Consider the following 21,557-nt stretch of genomic DNA (forward strand, 5'->3'; position numbering starts at 1 on the left):
GGAAACCGCAGCCGCGAATATGCAATGTTACCTAAGTTCATTGTTTCCGTCTACAAAATTTTCCGAAAAGACAGCTTCCAAATGTATGTCCTCAATAAAGAAATTAAAAAAAAATGTATTGTACTGGTGTTTGCTATCCTGCTTTTATGATTTGTCAAGGTGTTGTCTCATCATCAGGAGGAGGGTGGATACACAAGACAAAACGTGTCGTTTTTCCCCCTATTTGCTTCCCCCTCCTCAAGAACTTTATGACCAAAGATCTTGGCTCACGACCTCAAAGAGAAAATAAAGAAAACAGTGTAGATAATGGAAGAATCTATTTTATTGCATTTTGGGAAAGTAGTGACAAAGAAAAACTATCACAATCTTTATTTCTTGAATCTTTTGTCATGACGAAATCTTCTAAAATAACTAGATTTTGATTAACCTTGTTAACTTAAGCCTATCATGAAATCAGTAATTGTGACAACCTGACCAAACTATTTCAAGAAACAAGAACAGCTAACTAAGCAACTATCAGTGTGTTAACTAGATACTTTGAAACTGCCAAAATAAAAGTAAAACATAAATAGATTAATACAAATTTCATAATACAAAGGAAAATTGTATTTTTTTTTTATTTCCACTAGTCGACATAATTTATAGTATATGTTCAAATAAATGCTAGCCCAAAAGTTTAGAAATAAACTATTAGTTACTGACTTGCCTTTGTCTGCGTTTGTCTCTACGATTTCAGGTGATGATGATGTGTGGAAGGGACGTTTCGATGAGAACCATGCACTTCTAAGGTATCAATTTTGTAGAACATTAACATTTTGGGGAGTTCATAATTATGACAGCATTGTTCCTTACTACAAAGTACAGCACGAACGCACAATATTGATTTACCTTTTCTGGACCCATTCTGTTCGAGGGTTGGGGACGAGCAAGTTCAAACACTTTTTTTTTTTTAATTTGGCTTCACTCGAAATAAAAATATTTTATATCCACTCGAGAACTCGGTTCAAAAAATCTCCAATTCGACTCGATATTTGCTCAAGTTTCGAGTAGTGTCGGGTCCAAACGAGTTTAATTCTATAGTATTAGTAGTTTTTATATTAACTAGTGATGCTCACGAGATGCGACAAGAGGAAAAATTAGTCTATCTTGAGATGTCGTTAATGTATTATCTCGAAACAAATGTGAACTGTTTCTTGAATATCACCAGTCCTGGTCACGAGGCGAGACAGATTTGATTTTGTCTCGCCCAGTCTCTATCTCTCGCCTCAAAAACAAGATTAAACAAAACAAAATACGTAAATTTAGCTGTTTGTTTAGGCAAATAGTAAACATTTTCACTTTCTGTATGACCAGGCCTGAATTCAATTCATTTTTGGTGTTTATTTAGCGTGGTAATGGTACAGGAGGAGTTATATAAAGAATAAACACGCGAAATCAGTAGACAATTTGCTGAAGATATTTTCAGCGAAACAATTGTTGTTGTTCTCCTTCTTTTGCGAAAGCTTCATCCTCAACCATATAAGTGTCTACACGTTCAGCCGAATCTTTATCGAATTCATCGTCTGAACCGTCTGAATTCTTGTCAGCTTGTCAGAATTTCTCTCGAAACTGTTTTCGTATTGAAAACATGGATGATAAGTTCCGAAGGCTTTTGGCAACAACAGATCCTTTCATTTCTTCTTTGGGCAAATCATTTCATAAGAAAATGAAGAATTTGTCATCTGAAGCTGTAAACCTTTTAATTATTTCCAACACGGAAGCTGACAAAAATTTAGACGACTCAAACGAAGGTGATGAAGGGAATAACTTCCATGAATAACTTCGGCTGAACATGTAGAAAATACTTATAGAATTATTCCATGTGGAAACGACAAATTATGCCAAAATCTTCGTGGTCGCATTCGAGATTTGAGTGTTTGTCTGAACACTTATCAATATGTGATAGGAAGGAAAATGGAATGGTTTGTAATGCACGCCATTCATGTTGAAGATACGGCCGTAGTTGAATCTTAAGCTATGTTCATTTTCTTGGAGCTCTATCGAAAATGAAATAAATAAATAAATAAATAAATAAATAAATTCAAAATTGCACTATAGACATGTGGACAGTCTTTTTTTTTTTTTTTTTTTACCACGTAGTAGTGACGCAAATACACATTTTGGGTTACGAAATATTTGGATCTTTTTAATCCAAGTCGATGAATTAAACCAAAATTATATTTTCGGAAGAAATATTGAAAAATTTGTTGTGTCAAAGGGAACGTAATTTTGAGAGAATAATAAGTATCATCTGTACTTTCTATAGAAAAAAAAATCATATTTTGTGTTTCTAATTCCTATTAGTACTAGTGGTATAAAGTATATAGTGCATAGAGAACGGATGCTGAGCTATGCCCTTCTAACTTCTGATCGGAAATGACTAAAACGCTCAAATTTGTGTTTCTGAGCCTCACTAAAGTATCTGTTTTCATGTTGTCACTTTATATTTTTGTTGTTGCTCCAAAATTCAAAAAACGAAAAAGAAGAAGAAGAAGAAAGAAAGAAAAAAAGATAGATAGAAAGAAAGAGAAAGAAAGAAAGAAAAGAAAGCAATACATATCAATCTCCAAAACAGATGTGACCATTACAGCCTTTTGAAGCTCCAACGCTACATCAAGATTGTTGTGTTTGCATTCTAGGGTCTGAAACCGCTACAAACAAAATCAAATTTTGCAAGCAATTACAAACAATCGTGAACTGAGTCTACTAAAACATGACTCTCGTTTGTGATTGCATTCCTTTTTACACCCGGACTTTGTTTACAAGAATGTTTTTGTGGAATTTTACAGCTGCTAAGGAACGTGAAGCAGCAAGGAACGTGCAGCCACGTAAACACATGCCGGGACAGAAGTAAGTCGAAATACAAATTGAAATTTTCACCACTTGTGGAGGAAGCATATTTCTTGCTGAAATCAAAATATTGTTAGTATTCCACTGTGCCTTTTTGTTCCACACGGTTTAGAACTTTATATATATATTTCTGGTTATTATCATTCACACAATCGACCGTCTTGCTCGATTTTTCGCTTTCAGGTGGAATGACTCTATATGGTTGAGGACTAAGCTTTCGAAAAATAAGGGAGAGAAGAACAATTGTTTAACTGAAAAATTAAAATGGCTTCATTAAGTTATATTTTAATTAATAAATGACTGGTAGATTGACTCTGTCCTAGCTATTGAAGTAGACAAAGTATCTTTCCCTCTCGAATCTCAAACTTTTTCAGACGCAGTCCGCTATATGGATCCGCCATTTTGAATTTTTAAATTTTAATGTCAAATTAGTAAGTTTGTAATCAACAAAGTCAAATGCACCAATGTACCAAGTCCAGTTTGCCAATTTTACTTTTTCCAAATTTGGTCCTCCATTTTTTTTATTTGATGTCAAATTGATAATTAACAAGATCAAAAGCCTCATTATAGAAATTTTTTGTCCATTTTTACTGATTTTGAATTATGACCACATTTCAAGCATTTGATCCATAGTTTATCGATCTCTGTGCGTCGCCGTTTTGAACCGTCGCTCTCCTGGCTGTTGCTTTCTTTGTGCGTCGCCTTTTGACCCGTCGATCTCTTGGCTAACGCTCTCCTGTTCGTTGCTCTTTTGCCATCACTCTCTTTGCTGGCGCTCTACTGTCGGTACACCCATGTTTATTACAAAACTCGATCCTGACATTATTAACTATCTTCTCTTCAATATGTATGATGGTACTTGCAAAAGAATACCATATCAATATCACAAATGTAAAATATGCGAGACCGCGAGAAGTCTCGCGAGACTTCTCGCGCGAGACTTGCTAAAGTCTCGTCTCGCGTTCTCGTCTCGCAAAAGATATCAGGTCTCGTCTCGCGTTCTCGTCTCGCAAAATATTACAAGTCTCGTCTCGCGTTCTCGTCTCGTTTGCGAGACGAGACGAGACGAGACTTCTCGCGTTCTCGCGTCTCGCGCCCATGCCTAGCTGTACAGTTGCTCATTGAATTTGGCTCAATGTAACTGAATCAACCTCTCTACATTGTGAGTGAGAGAGAAATTAACACCTGATTTTTACTCTAAAAAATTCGAAGATGAAGATTTAGCAGGATTCTCTATCACATACAAGATTTTCTGTACCAGCCTTCCTACAGGTTTGTTCCTTCGTCAGTACATATTTGTACAACCGTGAATAGACAAAAATCATATGTTTTTCATCGGTATGTGCAGGATACAGAAAATCATGGTTATGTATTTTGATAAACATTATTTTTTTGTGAACATTCACTACACAGTCCAAAACATCTGACAGCACAACATGGATTGTCTAGGATTCTAGTTCTCCTGAAGTTACGGGATCAGAAACAGAAAAGCCTCCTGTAACCACGGAAACAGTAACTTCTCCTGTAACCAGAGTCTAGGAATTTTTATTTTAAATGTGCTCGATTATTCTCTAAATGTCTCTCATGACTAAGAGATCGTCCCAGTCTGTTTTCTCAACATATACGAAAATTATAAGTCCATCTGCCTGCCCTCAGTTCATCAATTATATTTATTACAGAAAGCGATCTTCCAGAGAGGTAAAAGAGAACGTTTCAACAGCACAAATCGTATAGCCATATTCACTCTCGCTTGGAGTTATGACACAACACTTCGTGTTGCAAACAATTAAGTTCAGTAATGACTTTTTGGAGAACAAAATATTTTGTTACTTTCGGATTATTTAGGATTAAACTTACATACATACAGCCAAAAATTAAATAAAAAGAAAGTTTTTTTTTTAAATACGAAAGTTATTTACTCAAATCCCATCTGCAAATTAATCATATATTTATGACTATTTCTACAATGTACAATGATATTGGAAATAATACAATTGACATTCCAGTTTAATCCTAGACGTCGTTATTGAAAATAATATTGTCCCTGTTTTATTCTTCCTGTTTTATTCTTCGAGGCCAACACTGAAAATAATATTGAAAAATCTTCCTGTTTTATTCTTCGAGGCCAACATTGAAAATAATATTGTAATATCTTCCGGTTTTGTTTTTTGAGGTCAACACAAAATAATATTGTAATATCTTCAGGTTTTATTCTTCAAGGCCAACACTGAAAATAATATTGTAATATCTTCTGGTTTTATTCTTCGAGGCCAACATTGAGAATAATATTGTAATATCTTCCGGTTTTGTTCTTCGAGGCCAACATTGAAAATAATATTGTAATATCTTCCTGTTTTATTCTTCAATGCCAACATTGAAAATCATATTGTAATATCTTCCGGTTTTTTTCTTCGAGGCCAATATTAAAAATAATATTGTAATATCTTCCGGTTTTATTCTTCAAGGCCAACACTGAAAATAATATTGTAATATATTCCTGTTTTATTCTTCTAGGCCAACATTGAAAATAATATTGTAATATCTTCCGGGTTTTTTTCTTCGAGGCCAATATTGAAAATAATATTGTAATATCTTCCGGTTTTGTTTTTTGAGGTCAACACAAAATAATATTGTAATATCTTCAGGTTTTATTCTTCAAGGCCAACACTGAAAATAATATTGTAATATCTTCTGGTTTTATTCTTCGAGGCCAACATTGAGAATAATATTGTAATATCTTCCGGTTTTGTTCTTCGAGGCCAACATTGAAAATAATATTGTAATATCTTCCTGTTTTATTCTTCAATGCCCACATTGAGAATAATATTGTAATATCTTCCGGTTTTTTTCTTCGAGGCCAATATTGAAAAAAATATTGTAATATCTTCCGGTTTTATTCTTCAAGGCCAACACTGAAAATAATATTGTAATATATTCCTGTTTTATTCTTCTAGGCCAACATTGAAAATAATATTGTAATATCTTCCGGGTTTTTTTCTTCGAGGCCAATATTGAAAATAATATTGTAATATCTTCCTGTTTTATTCTTCGAGGCCACCACTGAAAATAATATTGTAATATCTTCCGGTTTTATTCTTCGAGGCCAACATTGAAAATAATATTGTAAAATATTCCTGTTTTATTCTTCGAGGCCAACATTGAAAATAATATTGTAATATCCTCTGGTTTTATTCTTCAAGGCCAACATTGAAAATAATATTGTAAAATCTTCCGGTTTTATTCTTCGAGGCCAACATTGAAAATAATATTGTAATATCTTCCGGTTTTGTTCTTCGAGGCATACACTGAAAATAATATTGTAATATCTTCCGCTTTTATTCTTCGAAGCCAACACTGAAAATAATATTGTAATATCTTCCGGTTTTATTCTTCAAGGCCAACACTGAAAATAATATTGTAATATCTTCCGGTTCTATTCTTCGAGGCCAACATTGAAAATAATATTGTAATATCTTCCGGTTTTGTTCTTCGAGGCCAACATGAAAATAATATTGTAATATCTTCCGGTTTTATTCTTCAAGGCCAACACTGAAAATAATATTGTAATATCTTCCGGTTTTGTTCTTCGAGGCCAACATTGAAAATAATATTGTAATATCCTCTGGTTTTATTCTTCGAGGCCAACATTGAAAATAATATTGTAATATCTTCCGGTTTTATTATTCAAGGCCAACACTGAAAATAATATTGTAAAATCTTCCTGTTTTATTCTTCGAGGCCAACATTGAAAATAATATTGTAATATCATCCGGTTTTGTTCTTCGAGGCCAACACTGAAAATAATATTGTAATATCTTCCGCTTTTATTCTTCAAGGCCAACACTGAAAATAATATTGTAATATCTTCCGTTTTTATTCTTCGAGGCCAACACTGAAAATAATATTGTAAAATCTTCCTGTTTTATTCTTCGAGGCCAACATTGAAAATAATATTGTAATATCTTCCGGTTTTGTTTTTTGAGGTCAACACAAAATAATATTGTAATATCTTCAGGTTTTATTCTTCAAGGCCAACACTGAAAATAATATTGTAATATCTTCTGGTTTTATTCTTCGAGGCCAACATTGAGAATAATATTGTAATATATTCCGGTTTTGTTCTTCGAGGCCAACATTGAAAATAATATTGTAATATCTTCCTGTTTTATTCTTCAATGCCAACATTGAAAATCATATTGTAATATCTTCCGGTTTTATTCTTCGAGGCCAATATTGAAAATAATATTGTAATATCTTCCGGTTTTATTCTTCAAGGCCAACACTGAAAATAATATTGTAATATATTCCTGTTTTATTCTTCTAGGCCAACATTGAAAATAATATTGTAATATCTTCCGGGTTTTTTTCTTCGAGGCCAATATTGAAAATAATATTGTAATATCTTCCTGTTTCATTCTTCGAGGCCAACACTGAAAATAATATTGTTATATCTTCCGGTTTTATTCTTCGAGGCCAACTTTGAAAATAATATTGTAAAATCTTCCTGTTTTATTCTTCGAGGCCAACATTGAAAATAATATTGTAATATCTTCCGGTTTTGTTCTTCGAGGCATACACTGAAAATAATATTGTAATATCTTCCGCTTTTATTCTTCGAGGCCAACACTGAAAATAATATTGTAATATCTTCCGGTTTTATTCTTCAAGGCCAACATTGAAAATAATATTGTAATATCTTCCGGTTTTGTTCTTCGAGGCCAACATGAAAATAATATTGTAATATCTTCCGGTTTTATTCTTCAAGGCCAACACTGAAAATAATATTGTAATATCTTCCTGTTTTATTCTTCGAGGCCAACATTGAAAATCATACTGTATTATCCTCTGGTTTTATTCTTCGAGGCCAACATTGAAAATAATATTGTAATATCTTCCGGTTTTATTCTTCAAGGCCAACACTGAAAATAATATTGTAATATCTTCCGCTTTTATTCTTCGAGGCCAACATTGAAAATAATATTGTAATATCATCCGGTTTTGTTCTTCAAGGCCAACACTGAAAATAATATTGTAATATCTTCCTGTTTTATTCTTCGAGGCCAACATTGAAAATAATATTGTAATATCCTCTGGTTTTATTCTTCGAGGCCAACATTGAAAATAATATTGTAATATCTTCCGGTTTTATTCTTCAAGGCCAACACTGAAAATAATATTGTAATATATTCCTGTTTTATTCTTCTAGGCCAACATTGAAAATAATATTGTAATATCTTCCGGGTTTTTTTCTTCGAGGCCAATATTGAAAATAATATTGTAATATCTTCCGGTTTTGTTTTTTGAGGTCAACACAAAATAATATTGTAATATCTTCAGGTTTTATTCTTCAAGGCCAACACTGAAAATAATATTGTAATATCTTCTGGTTTTATTCTTCGAGGCCAACATTGAGAATAATATTGTAATATCTTCCGGTTTTGTTCTTCGAGGCCAACATTGAAAATAATATTGTAATATCTTCCTGTTTTATTCTTCAATGCCAACATTGAAAATCATATTGTAATATCTTCCGGTTTTTTTCTTCGAGGCCAATATTGAAAAAAATATTGTAATATCTTCCGGTTTTATTCTTCAAGGCCAACACTGTAAATAATATTGTAATATATTCCTGTTTTATTCTTCTAGGCCAACATTGAAAATAATATTGTAATATCTTCCGGGTTTTTTTCTTCGAGGCCAATATTGAAAATAATATTGTAATATCTTCCTGTTTTATTCTTCGAGGCCACCACTGAAAATAATATTGTAATATCTTCCGGTTTTATTCTTCGAGGCCAACATTGAAAATAATATTGTAAAATATTCCTGTTTTATTCTTCGAGGCCAACATTGAAAATAATATTGTAATATCCTCTGGTTTTATTCTTCAAGGCCAACATTGAAAATAATATTGTAAAATCTTCCGGTTTTATTCTTCGAGGCCAACATTGAAAATAATATTGTAATATCTTCCGGTTTTGTTCTTCGAGGCATACACTGAAAATAATATTGTAATATCTTCCGCTTTTATTCTTCGAAGCCAACACTGAAAATAATATTGTAATATCTTCCGGTTTTATTCTTCAAGGCCAACACTGAAAATAATATTGTAATATCTTCCGGTTCTATTCTTCGAGGCCAACATTGAAAATAATATTGTAATATCTTCCGGTTTTGTTCTTCGAGGCCAACATGAAAATAATATTGTAATATCTTCCGGTTTTATTCTTCAAGGCCAACACTGAAAATAATATTGTAATATCTTCCTGTTTTATTCTTCGAGGCCAACATTGAAAATAATATTGTAATATCCTCTGGTTTTATTCTTCGAGGCCAACATTGAAAATAATATTGTAATATCTTCCGGTTTTATTATTCAAGGCCAACACTGAAAATAATATTGTAATATCTTCCGCTTTTATTCTTCGAGGCCAACATTGAAAATAATATTGTAATATCATCCGGTTTTGTTCTTCGAGGCCAACACTGAAAATAATATTGTAATATCTTCCGCTTTTATTCTTCAAGGCCAACACTGAAAATGATATTGTAATATCTTCCGTTTTTATTCTTCGAGGCCAACACTGAAAATAATATTGTAAAATCTTCCTGTTTTATTCTTCGAGGCCAACATTGAAAATAATATTGTAATATCTTCCGGTTTTGTTTTTTGAGGTCAACACAAAATAATATTGTAATATCTTCAGGTTTTATTCTTCAAGGCCAACACTGAAAATAATATTGTAATATCTTCTGGTTTTATTCTTCGAGGCCAACATTGAGAATAATATTGTAATATATTCCGGTTTTGTTCTTCGAGGCCAACATTGAAAATAATATTGTAATATCTTCCTGTTTTATTCTTCAATGCCAACATTGAAAATCATATTGTAATATCTTCCGGTTTTATTCTTCGAGGCCAATATTGATAATAATATTGTAATATCTTCCGGTTTTATTCTTCAAGGCCAACACTGAAAATAATATTGTAATATCTTCCGGTTTTGTTCTTCGAGGCATACACTGAAAATAATATTGTAATATCTTCCGCTTTTATTCTTCGAGGCCAACACTGAAAATAATATTGTAATATCTTCCGGTTTTATTCTTCAAGGCCAACACTGAAAATAATATTGTAATATCTTCCGGTTCTATTCTTCGAGGCCAACATTGAAAATAATATTGTAATATCTTCCGGTTTTGTTCTTCGAGGCCAACATGAAAATAATATTGTAATATCTTCCGGTTTTATTCTTCAAGGCCAACACTGAAAATAATATTGTAATATCTTCCTGTTTTATTCTTCGAGGCCAACATTGAAAATAATATTGTAATATCCTCTGGTTTTATTCTTCGAGACCAACATTGAAAATAATATTGTAATATCTTCCGGTTTTATTCTTCAAGGCCAACACTGAAAATAATATTGTAATATCTTCCGCTTTTATTCTTCGAGGCCAACATTGAAAATAATATTGTAATATCATCCGGTTTTGTTCTTCGAGGCCAACACTGAAAATAATATTGTAATATCTTCCGCTTTTATTCTTCAAGGCCAACACTGAAAATAATATTGTAATATCTTCCGGTTTTATTCTTCAAGGCCAACACTGAAAATAATATTGTAAAATCTTCCTGTTTTATTCTTCGAGGCCAACATTGAAAATAATATTGTAATATCTTCCGGTTTTGTTCTTCGAGGCCAACATGAAAATAATACTGTAATATCTTCCGGTTTTATTCATCAAGGCCAACACTGAAAATAATATTGTAATATCTTCTGGTTTTATTCTTCGAGGCCAACATTGAAAATAATGTTGTAAAATCTTCCTGTTTTATTCTTCGAGGCCAACATTGAAAATAATATTGTAATATCATCCGGTTTTGTTCTTCGAGGCCAACACTGAAAATAATATTGTAATATCTTCCGGTTTTATTCTTCAAGGCCAACACTGAAAATAATATTGTAATATCTTCCGGTTCTATTCTTCGAGGCCAACATTGAAAATAATATTGTAATATCTTCCGGTTTTGTTCTTTGAGGCCAACACTGAAAATAATATTGTAATATCTTCCGGTTTTATTCTTCAAGGCCAACACTGAAAATAATATTGTAATACCTTCCGGTTTTATTCCTCAAGGCCAACACTGAAAATAATATTGTAAAGTTTTTCCGTATTAATCTTCGAAGTCATCAATAAAAATAAAATTGTAAATCTTCGGGATTTATTCTTCGACGTCTTAATTCCTATCTTCTCATTTTGAACCTCGTGTCAACAATAATATATTAGTAAAACGATTAGTACCAACTTCTTGTTTCATGTTTTTATATTTTGCGATTTTAGACATGTTGATTTATTTGCTGAGATAATTATTCCTGAGGGTTATTGATTATCAATAATGTGTAGGTTGAGAAAATGATCGTTGTTGGCCGTTGAGATTAGCTTGGTATTTACCTGTGTAAATTGTAAAGAAAGAAAAATATGTGAAAGGAATTGAAATATATGTGTGATTATAGTAACTCAATAAGTTGGAATTTGTTTATTTTTATTTTAAATTTAGATCTTTTTAGGTAAATGTTTGATGTAGGAATTGTGAATGCATTTTTTAAAGCAATCTAGTTTGTTTCTTGTTCGTTATACGTGTATGTTATAAATCTTGTACGTTACTCAGTGTATATTGATGGATTTTGTACTATGAAAGAGTTTACTTCTGACCTCGTAGCTAGTGTACGCGTCTTCGGTGCACATGATTTCGGGTTCGATTCCTGGTGGAAAAACATTGGACGCATTACGCCGGTGTGAATTTTCCGTTGATCTTTAGGTTCAAATCTCTTACAGCCTCGTAGCTAAACGGGATGCTAAGTTTCATGAAACAATGTAGTACGTCCCTACCATCATCATCATCATAAATCAGGTATAATACTACTATCATCCATCCTTTCAATCCACTCCTGAATAAAGGTCTCTGCAAATCTTGTCAATGACCATCTGCCTTGGATTTTCCCCGTTATTCCTCAGTGCTTCATGATTTTGTCACACCACATCGTCTGGGGATGTTTCCCAGATTCTTACTTCTCCCAGTATCCAGTTAATGACTCGTTTTGTTCATCGGTCAGCATTTCTTCTTGCAATTTCTCCAGCCCCCTGCCACTTCATTATCTATTTTGATGAAATAATGATGTTGAGGTTTCCCCGTGACAGACCTGTTGTCTTCTCTAGTTCATCAAACGTGATTCTCCTGTATCCCATTATCAAGTCATTGACACGCTGGGCATTGTTTGGTTTGCGAGCAGTTGCCGGATCTCCAGTACTTTACGTTTTTCAGCACAAAACCTGTCGTCTCTGAACTCTTGTACCCAACGAAATACGGATCTGCAACTTGATGATGTTTCCCCACATATGATTAGTAGCCTCTTGTGGATATCTGAAGCAATCTCCCCTTCCCTCCGGAGAAAAAACACTGTCAATCATTGCCCGTGCTTGTCTGCTTCCATGTTGTCTTATCGCTGTCCACTGACGTACTTGCAAACTGAAACAAGTGCTCCTGCAATGCGATACCCATGGAAACCAGCAACACGATTTGCTGGAGATAGACAGTAAGTACTATATTCTCTCTTCCCGCATACATTGACACACTTTTCATGCTACTACTGTGCAGGAGTTATAAGAGAAGTTACCAATTAGCGAGTTGGTGACAGTAAAGGAGGATATTTGTACCTCTTCCCCAAACTAATAAGTTGTTTTGAGAACTTGGAAGTTGGTCTGCTTGTCTGAGGCCGTAACATAGAACTCCCTTGAATTGATTTATATATGTGGTTCCCAATTGGTTCTGCGAGACCTTCTTTCCTGGTGGCTTCTAGCTCTCTTCTTCTGAGAGACAAGATGGTTAACATTAAAAAAGTTGCCTACTAGATCTTTTGAATTCTACAAAGAGTTGAGTTGATTTTAATTTTAACGTCCCTTTCAGCAGCGAGGCTATACCGGTATGATACGGGACCTACTGATTAACGTGCAATCTGAACCACATGAGCTCCCGCCGGGAATCGACACCGGGTTTCTCACGTCAAAGGCGCGTACGCTAACCGCTTAGCCATGAAGGAACTCTGAGTTCCATAAAGACATATTATACTTAAACTGTCATATATCTACTGATAATTTTTATGATATATTGATGATCAGTTTCGCCGTTGTTTCAGTGACGCCATTGCATTCATGGATCTAGTCTAAGATATTGCACATTGTATCATACAATGCAAGTTGTGTTAGTGGTTTTAATATTTAAATGCTTTTTACTGTTTAAACATTATTTGCATGTCAGGAATGCAGGAAAGAATAAAATACAGGTTTACAACTAATATGAAATTCTAAAATAAACAAAACTCACACAAAATGAATAACAGAGTAATTTATTCATCAACATATAATATAAACTTCAAAAATAAGTTGCACAGCAGGCCAGGACTCCTTCGTCCAGGGTCCCGGTGCGTTGTATCGCTTGCGCCACCGATTGTTATGACTGTAGTTACTGGTTAATAGTAATTTATGGATTTTCAGAATGAATGGTAGAGAGAACGAAAGGAAATACAAACTGTGTATATTTTTTTCTTGCAGTACAGTATCACCACCAGGAATCGAACGCACATTCGCCTACACCAAGAGCGCGTGCTAACCACTAGACCTGTGGTTATGATTAGTGTGGTTTTAGTATATCTTTTAGATAATGTAAATGTGTTTACTCATAACATGTGCAAAAACCATTCAGTTCTCTTCGGGCAAATAGAATTTGTCGAATTATAATTTTATGTCACGATATCAGTCTACCCGTGAGAGCACAACTGAATAAATGTATTCTAGAATCTTGTAATTTATTCCTTCTATATTCGTGTAACCTTGTTTACGTAAACACATATGAAACGACATTTTTTTAAAATCGAGTTTTCAGGTAAAGTAACGGAATTCTATTATATATAGGGTTGCCATATGTCAGTATTTTGTTCGGACTGTTTGTATTTTTGGGTCTGTGTCCGTATCGTACAAAGCGTAAAATAGGAGAATGTCCGTATTTGACAATTTATGGAGCTGCCCGAAATTTTTCGAGACGGGAATCGCTAAAGTCTCCGGCGGAAAGACCTGTGTTTTCATCATATAACTAATATTTTAGTTACTATTAATAAAGTAGGTTATGTTTTTAAAAAGTGCCCCTTTTTAAATTCCAAGGTTCTTTTGGTTAGATTTAATATACGTAATCTAATGGTATGATACTTATATTTGTGTTAATGAAAAAAATATAAAACATGTTAGTTTCTAATAATGTTTTAAGTATTTTTTTTTCTATTACAGTAATCAATTGTGTGATAACCTAGAAAGGTGATTTTCAGGTAAGAAATTTCAAAATAATTATTCTGTGTTTGTTTACCGTGTCTTTGAATGATCGTCATTTTAAGTCTTGTCCGTATTTTGGATCAAAAAATTATGGCAACCCTAATTATATACCTAAATAGATTTACCATTGGGTGTTCTATAATTCGCGTTCGTGCTCAACGGAAAGTGACGATAGAGATTTAAAAAAAAAAACGAAAATATCATATGACATTTAACCTCCGGGCCGGAACCTTATTCCGGCAGTGAATAACAGTAAATATATAATAATGTGGCAACATCGCAAAGCAGATGACAATTCAATTGTTTAACAGAAAAGGATTGCCGTTGTTCGGTGCGGTGTATTATTAAATACGTGACTATCAGAATTAGGATCAGGAATTAGACTTCTGTGCTTTCAGCATCTATGGCCATGTTAGCCCGTCATGTATGAGGGATGACGTCCCTTTGTGAACACACTTTCCAAAGAAAGTGAAGAAAGAAAGGATTAGGGAAGAAAGGGACAGGAGTGGATCCAGGGGGGGGGGCGATCCCAGAAGAGGAAACTTTCTTATTTTATATATAGAAATAAAATCTATCCCAGAGTTTCGAGCCCTTAAAAGTAGAATTACGACAACCCACCTCCCCCCCCCCAGAAGTCGATCCTGGATCCGCCCCTGGCCTGGGATCTGTATGTTAGGACCTATTCCGGCATTTGCTTGGTGTGAAAGAAGAAAACCCAAGAAAACCTCACTCAGAATGGTTGGCCTGAGCCGCTCGTACCAAAGGCGAGAGCATTAGTGACTACGCTACGCAGGGCTACCATATGTGACTATCAACCAGACGTTTCCTGTTCAAACTAGACTTCTTCTCCGCCCCCCATTTTAGACATCTTTTCATGCTACAGGATGGCGCACCAAATGATCCACCATTTTTTTTTTTTTTTTTTTTTTATCGTTTCAGGCGAACAAGAAATCACAATGTACACTTTTACAGTAGTAGCAGTACAGTGTAGAGAAACAGTTGAAGAAGAAATTGACACCTAACTCACCCTGCCGCAGCTAGAGGGCTAGTTTTTAAGATGGCTGACAAGAGCAGACTGACCACAGAGCAGCGCTCAACAATTGTGCTCTTGTTCCATGAATCAAACAGTGTTATTGTTGCTCAAAGACGGTTTCGAGAGAGGTTTAATACCCGATGGGCTCCCTCCAACAAAACCATCCACAGACTGTATGAAAACTTTCAGAGGGAAGGAGCAATATTGGAGCCGAAGGGTCCTCGGCAGAAGCCTGTGTGTTCTCCTCAGAATATTGAAGCTGTTAGAGATGCAATGCAGAGGAGTCCCGGGAAGTCGACAAGAAAGGCAGCAGTGCCACTTGGCATATCAAGACGTTCGGTTCAACAAATTCTGAAGAGTGACCTCCATTTTTATCCATACAAGATGACTGTTGTGCATCGACTCACAAATGATCACAAGCAGCAGAGATTAGTGTTCGCGCAATGGGCTGAGGGTAAACAACGAATCCTTCACAACGTTTGGTTTTCTGACGAGGCGCATTTCCATTTGGCCGGAGTGGTCAACAAACAAAATGTGCGTTTTGGGGCCAATGAAAATCCACGGTTGATTCATGAAAAACAATACCACGCTCCCAGGATTACATGTGGGTTGCAATTTCTAGCCATGAACTGATTGGGCCATTCTTCTTCGAAGAAACAGTAAACAGTAAGCGGTACTTGACTATACTCCGGAATAACTTTGTCCTGCAGTTGCTTGCTACTGCTTTGCCCATCAACACGCAGTAGTTCATGCAAGATGGAGCCAAACCGCACATTGCGAATGTTGTCTTGGATTTCTTACACGAAATTTTTCACATGAGCGTTATTTCTGATCGGTTTCCAGACCAGTTTCATGCTGGATAATCTTGATCACCTCATAGTCCTGATCTTAACCTATGTGATTACTTTCTGTGGGGGTATTTGAAGGAAAAGATTTTTCCGAAACATCCCAAAAATTTGGTAGAGCTCAGACGACTTCTTGTTCAGGCTTGCAGTGAAATTGATGAAAACATGTGTCATCGAGTAGTGAATAACCTCAGTGTTCGATTAAATGCACTTCAGATCAACAATGGCGGCCACATTGAACATGTTTTGAATTAGAACATTTCTCCATAGTACACTCTTTCTTGTGACGTGCATTTCTTTCTGCTCTGACTGTGAATAAAGTTTTTATTTAAAAAGAAAATATTGGATCATTTCGTGCGCCACCCTCTCACGTCCTAGTGTAGATACTGTTCGGCATCTGCAGTCAATATGTCCTAATGTAGCAACCTCGGTACTCAAACCAGGGCTCACGTGCACTGGAGGTGAGCCTTCTTTCACGCAAGGAAGGAGCATACCATGCATATGTACAGTATGTAAACTGTGTGTTGTAGAACATTACTACCATTGCTGTAGCGCAAATTAAACACGTTCAGACATGCGAGTGTACTATTTCTGTTTGTTATTCCCACTTCGTTTCATTGTTTTCGTTCACAGGGAAGAAAGAAAGTAAAAATCTAATTTTGGTTTTGAAAACCGAAACTGAAAATCAGTTTTGCAAAACTGGACAACAATCTTACGAAACAAAACCGAAATAGATTTTCAGACCTCTGAAAAATCAATCTGGACAGCAGAAGTTAGTCTATATACAGAGCGTTCAAAAAGTCTCTATACACCTGAATTGTCACATATTCAAAGCAATGAGAGAATTATTTTACTCAAAATTTATTATATTTTATGGCATAAAAGCACTATGTACAGGGCGTAGCATATACACACACATTTTCACAGCAAATGTCCCCCATGAGCCTCCAAACATGCTTGCACACGTTTCTTTTTGTTCTCAAATACTCTCACAAATTGTTCATGTGGAATGGTATGAGCAAAATCTGGAATAACTGTTTCGAGTTCTTGTGGCGTGTGGGGATTCCCTTTATAAACAGTATTCTTTGCATAACCCCAGAAGTAAAAATCCGGAGGAGATAAATCAGGAGACCGATTTGGCCACAATCCCTTTGAAATTATTCGATCTCCAAAAACCTCTTGCAGTAATCTCATGGATTGGCGAGCTGTATGTGCTGTAGCGCCATCTTGTTGTATCCAAGCATTACGAATTTCGTCTTCCGTTAGTTCTCCCATGAACTGGTGAATAATTTCACAATAACGAGTTGAATCTATTGTTTGTCTGAAATATATGGGGCCGACTATTCTTCTTCTGGGTATTGCAATCCACACCCGTACCTTCTGGTCATGCAGAGGAATTTCATGTATGACATGTGGGTTTTCTGCACACCACAAACGTGAGTTGACGTAACCTGATAAATGGAACCAGGCCTCATCAGAAAAAAAAAACTATCCAAAACATCGTCAAACTTATCCATAACAAACCGTATAAACCATTCACAATACTGCACTCGTTTTACACTGTCAGGAGGAAGTAACTGCTGCACCGCTCTCACCTTATACGGGATAAGAAGCAGTTTCTTACGAACCGCCTTTTGTGCCGTACCAACACTTATTGCTTCTTCCTGGGCAAGTTTTCGAAGTGGTTTATGGGGACTACGTTGCATTGCATCCGATATGTGTAGCATTTTTTCTTCATCGAGCACTGACGGTCTACCACTTCAATCATAGTCCTTCCAATGTCTCTAAATTTATCGATCAGTGCCCTTACAGTGTGACGATTCGGAACAGGCGTATCCGGAAACCTAGCTGCAAACTTATCTTTGACTGTTTGTACTCACATTGTTCACGGAACACATGTTCAACCAGGAATATTCGTTGTTCCAAAGTTAACACCATTGTTTCAGAGACCGCTAACTAGATGCAACAATCACTTCAACGTCACTTTGCCGACTGGAATCTAAGAAAGGAACTTCACGCAAGGTGATAATATTGCAGTGTTGCAAACTTTCGCATAAAATTTTATTTCATGTGACTTTGAATGCGACTTTGACTTGCCACGATTCAGGTGTATAGAGACTTTTTGAACGCTCTGTACAAGTTAGGTGCATAGCGAACAGATTTGTCAGTTCTTCTATTAGGTATAGATTTCTTCAATGAGCATTTTCCCCCTTTTTTTATATGTTTCAAAATATCTCATTTACAAAATTACATGTCTATTTTGACACTTTTGGCCCCTATTCAGGATATTGCCCCCATCAGGATTTACATGAAAATGGAAGCAGTAAAGATAACTTGTAAAGCAATCCGGTTGATATGAAATAGTATGTATATTGAAGTTTTTAGAATAACTTTTCAGCATCGGAACTCTATGTGATGGTGGTCTACAGTTTAATAGGAACCAGAAACAGCGCAACATTTCAATCCTCATCCACCAGCTAACAAACCAGGGATCTCGTGCACCAAAGATGTACACATTAGCCATTATATTTCTAATTAGCCCAAGTGGAACACTTGTCTTAATACTATCAGGATATCTTAGTCCTAATCTTATTCAGTATTCTTAGTTTATCTAATACATAACAGGAAAATGAATGCAGGAACTTCGAGGGTAGATGAAAAGATCGATGTTCTTCGGAAATACTTGAAGCCCCTCATAATTGTCAGCCTGTCTCAAAACTACTCGACTACACCATACTGGTAACGACTAGACCATCAGAGAAGGCTGCTGCAAAGTCATTTTTTGTTCAAGTAGAAAAAATATAATGCAATTATTATCCGTCATTTCCCTGGTTTTAGGTATTTACCCAAATTTAACTTCCTATTTTAAGTGCATATTTCCTGGTTATCTGTCTAGGTACAAAACGTAATAATAATAATAATATTAATAATAAAAATAACATATTTTTTTCCACTTTACCGCCGCCCCTTTGGTAGGAAAACTTTTGCTATTGTACACTTTACTGTAGTTTGATAGGTTAGTTTGGATTTTACTGTCCCTTTCCCGTACCGAGGCTATATGACACGTAAATCTACAACTTAACATGAGATCCGAACCACTGTAATGCGTTCAAGTTCTTCAAGACTTTTTCATGGGAAATTGAACTCAGTACTTCGTGCACCAAAATTAAGCGCGCACTATCATTAGTCACCCGCTGAAGACTTTTGCAGTAGTTTGGATGGCTTTCCATGAAAAATAAAATTTAATACATATGCAGATTCATATATATATATATATATATATATATAATACTGCACGTAATCAAGAGATGTATCATTATACAGTGCAGCAAGAAAGTTCTCGAACTGATTTTATAAAAAAAAAAAAAAAAAAAAAAAAAAAACCTACGTGCAGGAAGATAATGTTTCTTCAGAATTCTACGTAATCATTCCCTCTTTCAATGCGCAACTTTTCTTGTTAGCACTGAGACTGGAAGACGTCGTAAGTTAGAGAAGTCGTCTTCTTGGATGGGCTTCAGCCCCCTTCAGCCCAATTAAAGTCCTCAAACACGTTATCCTTGAGATAGAGTTTGAAGTTCGAAAACACTCCGCTGGAGCGAGCACAATTGAATCGTCGAGTTCGAAAACCAGTCATCTTCATCGAAGCTAATTTGAGAGGAGTGACAAGCAAAACTAAACTAATATGTATCTGACATATAGGGTTATTTCCATTTTTGGAAAGTAGAAAAATGTCAGTTCTACGGCCCGAAAATGAAAACAGTCCTATATGTCAGATGCATATTGACTGATTTAGTTTTGTTTGTCACTCCTTTCAAATTAGGTTCGATGGAGATGACCAGTTTTCGAACTCAACAATTCAGTTATGTTTTGGCCAGAAAACAGCTTGACATTGGTGTGAGGTCCATTGTCGCAGAGAAGAGTGCAGGGTGGCCCCAGCTGCTGAAGAAGTAATCTTATTACCTCTTATATACCGAAGCTGCCGTTAGTGTTCTGGCTTCTGAAACGAATTCGTCAAGAATGAGACAATTGGCATCTAAAGATACAATCAACAATAATTTGAATGACGACTTCAACATGCGAACATTTGTTAGTCTTGGCCATCTTGTTCTCTCGTTGTTCTCCAAAGAACATCTGATCCTCCTCGGCCACAAAATTGCTTGTTCTAGACCAATTATTTTCAACTGAATGCTCTGTGATGTCACAGATTGATTCTCGCCTTCTTCTCTTGAGGAGAAGAAGCTTGCAGGTAACCTAATGTTGATCATAGACAGTGATGGCAGACAAACAAGAACATCGAAAGAGTAGTCGGCATATTACTCGTCAATCCATTACACTGCCAACATGGGTTTCCAACGTCATCTCTTCCTCTCATTAGCTCATTTGCACTTCTTTTTGTTTTACTCAGACTGTAAACCCACACTTCTACGTTGTATAATTTCGGGTTTGGAAATGACTCTTCTAGACAATGTTTCATGACTATTTGCATTCTGCTGTAGGAAATGGATTTTCGTGGTTAATTTTAACAGCTTTAGTTCACATTACTTGATTGCAGCCTTTTGTTCAATGCTGAAAATACAATACTGCGCTATGTAATGCACTACATTGTTCGACTGGTGGGCAGAGCATGTTGAAACTTTCTTCAGTCACTCGACACACTCATATGAGCTCGCATTCCTGTGATTAGCGATGCACACGAGACAAGATTTGTGAGTGTCTCGTCTCGAAAATGTGCTGTAAAAGTGATGGCTCGACTCGAAAAATGTATAAATCTCTATTGGAAGAGCCGTGTCTCGACTCGTCTCGTGAGCATTCCTACCTGTGATTCGCAGAAAATTGAATCTGATAACTTTATTGCTGCCCTATGTATAATTAATAAGCGAGTAATTATGTTGACTCGTTCCACTTTGAGAGCTCCCTCGTGGATAAGCGGTTAGTGTACTGCCTTTGACGTGGGAGACCCGGGTTCGATTTCCGGCGGATCTCATGTGGTTCGGATCCCTATTTGGGTGACGATGTTCAATCACGTATTTCGTGCCAACGTTATAAACTACAGGTATTGAGATGGAAATCGTAGTTTATCGGGTATTGAATAACTGTCGAAAGATATGTTATAGTTTCTTCGAGTAAAACGTTATAAGTAAATTCTAAAATTATTTGTGTTGTCGTTTATTGTAAACATAATTAAGAACGTTATGTGGAGCAAGTAAGATGTGCTTTCTTTAGTTGTCGGGAATAAAAATTTATTTTGATTGGATTACGGTCACTGTGTCATTAGTCTAAAACTAATAATAATAATTATTATAATAATACGTAGTACATAATTTTGATACAATCGAATATGTAAAATGTAGAAGTCTTTATTGCGTACTATATCTACAAACTAATAGTCTAGATGAATCTATATTG

The sequence above is a fragment of the Thermobia domestica genome, chromosome 10 (assembly GCF_964235325.1).
Source record: "Thermobia domestica chromosome 10, izTheDome1.hap1.1, whole genome shotgun sequence".
Classification (NCBI taxonomy): Eukaryota; Metazoa; Arthropoda; class Insecta; order Zygentoma; family Lepismatidae; genus Thermobia; species Thermobia domestica.